Below are 6,027 nucleotides of genomic sequence, written 5' to 3'. Positions count from 1 at the left end.
AGCATAGTATCTTGTACATCTCATTGTTACAATGGATCAATCTGTATCCTTGTTTCAGCATTTTGTTATTTCCCTTCCCCTCTCCAAAGTAGAAAAATGTATATAGGAGATACAGGGCACCAGAATCAAATACAGCAAAAACAGGGTTATACCATGGGGGAAGAACATACAAAAGAAACAAAAAAATTGCATTGTACATTATAAGTACATTAATAACAATACCAACAAAGATAAATCATCTTGTGTCCTTATGTTGGCGTTCATTTCACTTAGCATCATCTTATATGGTCATTTGTACATAGCTTTTGACCTTTTCTGCTTGTCCTAGATATATACTAGTTATTGCAAATAAGGGAAACCATGGAATCTATGTTTCCTTGTAGGCCATAGTTTTGATTGCCAGAACTATGGGGAAAAATGAAACCTATGCTGCCAAAGGATTGTCAAAGACTAGTTAACAGACACAGTTGAACCACACAAAAATAATTCTTTTAACAGAAATTTTGATTATGTTAATAAAACACACAAAAAGAATTTAGTTCCAAATGTTTTGGGTCTCATTGAATATATATATATATATATATATATATATATATATATATAAATATATATAAAACTGCTATATCATTTACATTATTTTCTACTAAATCATATTAGTCATCTACTTCCTGTTTCATAACACTGCTTCTGGTAGGCAATAGGTGACATTCATTTTCTTTATGTAGTTGTAGATCTCATTTAATGCCCAGTTTACTTCGTGATGGGAAAAAAACACTGTGGAATGATGTTCCCCTGAATTCCCACAAAGGTGCAATCCGTTCTCTTTTATACATTCTTTTACAACAGCTGTAAAATATCATTGCCAAAAATTAGTATCTCTCGCAATTTCATTGGTTGTCCTTTGTATAATGGTTGTTCCCAAATAGCAGTCTAGTTTTTGACCAGAGTCAGAGCAACAGAACAAGCAAAGTAAGTACAGTATAGTCTGTTGTTCACAAAACTATTACATTAATAAATAGGCTGTACTTTACTGTAAAATTGGTTGATTTTATGTGTGTGAAATGACAGTAAATTATGTTTGATTATCTTAATCGTAACTAGTAAAAAAAAAAACAACTGACAACAATATTGTGCCTTAAATTTTGGAGGTGTAGATTTATTGGTTTCTGAAACCCAAGATTTTCGAAACCATTTCAGGAACTACTATTACATGCATTCTTTCTTTCTCTCTCTGCTAGTGCTGGGGCTTGAACACAGCACCTGATCAAAGTTCCTGAACTTTTCTGATCAAGGCTAGCACTTTACCACTTGAGCCACAGCTCCACTTCTGGTTTTTCAGTGGTTAATTGGAGGTAAGAATAACAAGAAATGGAAACAAGAGGGTTTTTTAAAGTCATTTTTTAACATTATCAGAGGGACTTTATTCATGTACTAATGGCGCATAACCTTGAATTTTTTAAGTTGATTTATTTTTTTCTCCTTTGTTGCTGTTTTTGTTTTCTATACTTTTTGTCTTGAAGGTAAGTTTATCTGGAGAGGGCAAGGGGAGCACAGAAATGAATGCACAAAGGGTCAGCAAATAAAGCAGTAATACTCATTAGAGACTATGTTGAAAATGAACTATACAACTTATGGAGGGGAGGGCGTCAGGAGAGAAAAACTGGGAGAAAATGAGGGAAGAGATGATACTGTTCAAAAAGAAATGTAATCAATACTTGACTTATGTAACTATAACCTCTCTGTACATCACCAAGAAAGAAAGAAAGAAAGAAAGAAAGACAGAAAGAAAGATAGAAAGACAAAGAGAGAGACAAAGAGAGAAAGAAGGAAAGAGAGAAAGAGAAAGAAAAGAAGGGAGAAAGGAACGAAGGAAGGAAGGAAGGAAGGAAAGGAGGAAGGGAGGGAGGGAGGGAGAGAGAGAGGGAGAAGGAATAAATACCTATACATTTCTTTTTTGCTATCATTTCTAACATATTTATAAGATGATTTCTTTGTTGCTTTGTATGTCCCTCCTCCACGGTATAACCCCTGCTTTCACTGTATTTGATGTTGGTATAATTTGTGGAGGAGAAGGGAAAAAACAAATCGTTTAAATAGGGATACGGGTGGACCAATTGCAACAATGAGATGTACAAGACGTTATGTCAAAAAACGAACTTCACAACTTTGATGGTGGGGGGGGGGGAGGATTGGGTAGGGGGGAGACGGGAGAGGGGGACGGGAAGGGATGGGAAGGGGAAACAAAGGAGGAGGCAACAATGCTTGATAAGAAATGTACTCATTGCCCCAATCACTGAACCACCGCCAAGGACTCAGCTGCCTCCCCCTTGAGCCCCCTCGCCCCTCCCTTCCCGACGCTCAGTCCCCCAGCACCCCCCCCCCCCCCAGCCCGCCTTCTCCCGCAGCCACCTTCCGCAATCGTATCATATGTCTGCTATCCAGAACCTCCACTCTTTCTACCCCTTTGCTGATGCAAGTAAGGGTGATGACCTGCTTCCTGCTGGCACTGAGGATTATATCCATATAAGAATTCAACAGAGAAATGGCAGGAAAACCCTTACTACTGTCCAAGGGATTGCTGATGATTAAGATAAAAAGAAACCAGTGAAGGCTTTTAAGAAGAAATTTACCTGCAATGGTACTGTAATTGAGCATACAGAATATGGAGAAGTAATTCAGCTACAGGGTGACCAGCTCAAGAACATATGCCAGTGCCTGATAGAGATTGGACTGGCTAAGGACGCAGCTGAAGGTTCATGGGTTTTAAGTGCTTGTGGCTCACTGAAGCTTAAGTGAGGATTTCCTTGCAATGAGTAGAATTTCCCTTCTGTCCCTTGTCACAAGTTTAAAAACCTCACAGCTTGTATAATGTAACCATTTGGGGTCCGCTTTTAACTTGGACTAGTGTAACTCCTTCATGCAATAAACTGAAAAGAGCCAAAAAAGAGAAATGTACTCATTATCTTGCCCACGTAATTGTAACCCCTCTGTACAGTATTTTCACAATAAAAAGATACATTTTAGAATTATTTTAAATATTTTGAAGTACTTCCAAATATAAACAGTAGATGGTGGTAGAGACATTCTAACAAAATAGTTTTGTCCCTGAATTTACTACAAAATGGAAAAACAAGTGAACTTGAGCTTCAATTTGAACAAATATCCAACGTTTTATAATTTTATTACAGACATAAAGTTAATATGGTAAATTAATTTGAGAAGCTATTTTTATTATTTGGAGCACAAACAAACACGCCATATAAAATCTCTTTTTGTGACATCAGTGCCATTTTACTCTCAGAATTGGCATGAGAATATTTCTGAGATAAAATAATTTCGTATATCATGGATCCAAATGTAAATTCTTGGATCTTTACAGAGAGAAGAACTTTAACAATATTGCTAGGGTAACTCTCAGGCCAAATTGGGTATGTAATAAATTGAAAGATTTGGCATTTCTCTGAATAGAAATAATAATGTATGAGTCACAGAACTTGCAGTGTTCTGTGGCCTTGGGGAAAAAAGCAAGGCACTTTTTTCATTGTGAAATTGGTAACAAAAATGTAGTCTTGGGCTTGGAAGGTGGCACAGTGGTAGAGCGTTTGCCTTGCATGCATGAGGCCCTGTGATTCCTCAGCACCACATAAACAGAAAAAAAAGCCGGAAGTGGCATGGTGGCTCAAGTGGTAGAGCGCTCGCCTTGAGCTGAAGAGCTGAGGGATAGCGCCCAGGCCCAGAGTTCAGGCCCACGACCGGACCCAAAAAAATAAATTAAAAAAAAATGTAGTCTCTATATATTTTTAGGTTTCAGAATAAATTTCTTAAAAATTATGAGATTTCCATAGAAATGTATCAAGGGAAAAGAAACTCTGGGATACACAATTCACTTTGGTTGTGTGATAAATATGAAAACTAAAGTTTCCTTTCAGGGATTATGTTTCTAAAAAGTATTTTTTGGGGTATTGTATGCTCTCATATACAGCCATAATCTATAATGCATCTCATTTTTCCATATGATTTTTATTCTTTTTTGGAAACTGGGTTTACCAAAGCATTTTTAAAATGATACACATTTGATTTGGGGGTGGGATAGGGTGGGTTCTTAGAAGACTCCAGCTGGAACGGGATGATGGAGAGAGTGCATCTCTTACTATTTTGTTTCAGTATTTGTCATTGTTGAAATGTTGAATTATTTTGTCCTTCCTAGGGAGAACTAAAATAATTTGTCTCCAAGTAAGTAGTTGTATGTGAATTATCAAGGCAATCTAGAGAACCTTTTAAAAACCAAATCTTTTTCACATATGCGTTTAAAAGTCATTTTGTGACAGTAAAGTTTGAACACAAAGACTCCTACTTCCTAGGCTAGTGCTTTCTATAACCTGTTTTGTTAAATAATACTTTTATGATGTTTAAGTGTTGCACAAAGGAGTCAGAATTCACCAAATCACTTTATAAGTACACTGCATCTTGATCAGTGTCACTCCTTCCATTGTTCTCTTCCATCCCTCACAACCCAAACCTTACCTTCTATTTTCTTAATTTCAAAGGATATGCATTGAATATTATGACTGTATTCTCTCCATCTCCCCATAAACTCTGGGTTTTTCTTGCTTTCTTTTTTTTCCTTGTCAGTCATGGGGCTTGAACTCTGGGCCTGGGTGCTCTGCAGCTCTAGGCTAGTGCTCTACCACTTAAGTCACAATGCCACTTCTAGTTTTCTGGTGGTTTATTGGAGATAAGAGTCCCATGGACTTTCCTGCCCAGGCTGGCTTTGAACCGTGATCCTAGATCTCAGCCTCCTGAGTAGTTAGGATTACAGGAGTGAACCACCAACACCCAGCTAAGCTCTGCTTTTTCATGGGTGTTTTTGAGATAGGGTCTCACAAACTTCCCCTTCTGGGCTGTCCTTGAACTGTGCCAGGTTCAGGATACACTCATCATCATGAGGAGCTAGGATACAGTTGTGCCCCACAGTGCTCAGGAATACTTCTAGAAACTAATGTGATTTTTTTATTATGTACGAGCATATACTTATATTGAATGCATTTATATAACTTTATGAAAATTATCTAGTTCTCTTTAGAAAGCAGTTGGCTTCACTGAATTCAATTTTTAAGCAAAAGAAAAACAACAATTAACAGTCCATGAAATCTAGATGTCATATCTCATCTTATTTCATTAAAACATCACTAAAGAATTTCTGTATAATGAAAGAATTGTTAAGGTTATAAGTTTAAGTGGTCATTGGACACTAAGACTATTCTGATAAAACAAATCATGCCAGTTAATAAAATGAAGGAGAATATTATCATTATTTCCTAAGAATAGAAAAGGTATAAATGAAAGATATAAATGAAAATATATAAATTCCATTCTCACATTTGCACCTAAGCACATGTGGAAAGCCAGGTGTTTTAGAGGTGTTCTGTACCATTACTAAGGCCATTATGATGCTTCCATTAGAATACAGTTTTGTTGTTTTGTGTTCCTCTTAGTGCTTTCCCAGAAATCTCTGATTTCAAATGAAATCTTGAAATTGCCTTGAATTGCAAACTAGAAAAGAGTGAATTATATATATTATTCCCCCCGGTACTGGAAACTGCATAGTGTTTTATGTAAACATTCTATTAGATTCAAAGACTTCATTTTTTGAACTTGCAAAACTGTCTAACGAGTTCAAAATGGTCAAATCTAATTTATTTTGAGTTATTATCAATCTGTCTGTTCTCTCAAAGTCCACTTTGAAACTGCAACTCAGATGGGATAAGATTAAGCACAACTGCTGTCATGTGGAGCTTAGTATAAGCACTATACTGTTTATGTTATATAGTAGAACCATATGAATATGAATAACTCAGTGAACAAAAATGAAAATGTTAAAAATATAATACTAAGAATTTCTATTAATAACTTTTTAAATTTTATTTTATTGTAAAGATGCTGTACAAAGGGGTTACAGTAACATGAGTAAGGCATTGAGTATATTTCTTGTCCAGCATTGTTAACCTTTCCCTTGTTGTTTTCCTA

At 36.2% G+C, this 6,027-nt stretch overlaps 1 pseudogene; it reads left to right on the top strand.

Annotated features, from left to right (window-relative positions):
* Window positions 1-2,427: 2,427 nt before the first annotated feature.
* On the top strand, window positions 2,428-2,945 carry LOC122101704 (annotated as a pseudogene).
* Window positions 2,946-6,027: the final 3,082 nt, after the last annotated feature.

The sequence above is a fragment of the Dipodomys spectabilis genome, unplaced genomic scaffold (assembly GCF_019054845.1).
Source record: "Dipodomys spectabilis isolate Male_0828 unplaced genomic scaffold, ASM1905484v1 ptg000673l, whole genome shotgun sequence".
In the NCBI taxonomy this organism is placed as follows: Eukaryota; Metazoa; Chordata; class Mammalia; order Rodentia; family Heteromyidae; genus Dipodomys; species Dipodomys spectabilis.
This window is presented reverse-complemented; position numbering and strand designations above follow the sequence as displayed.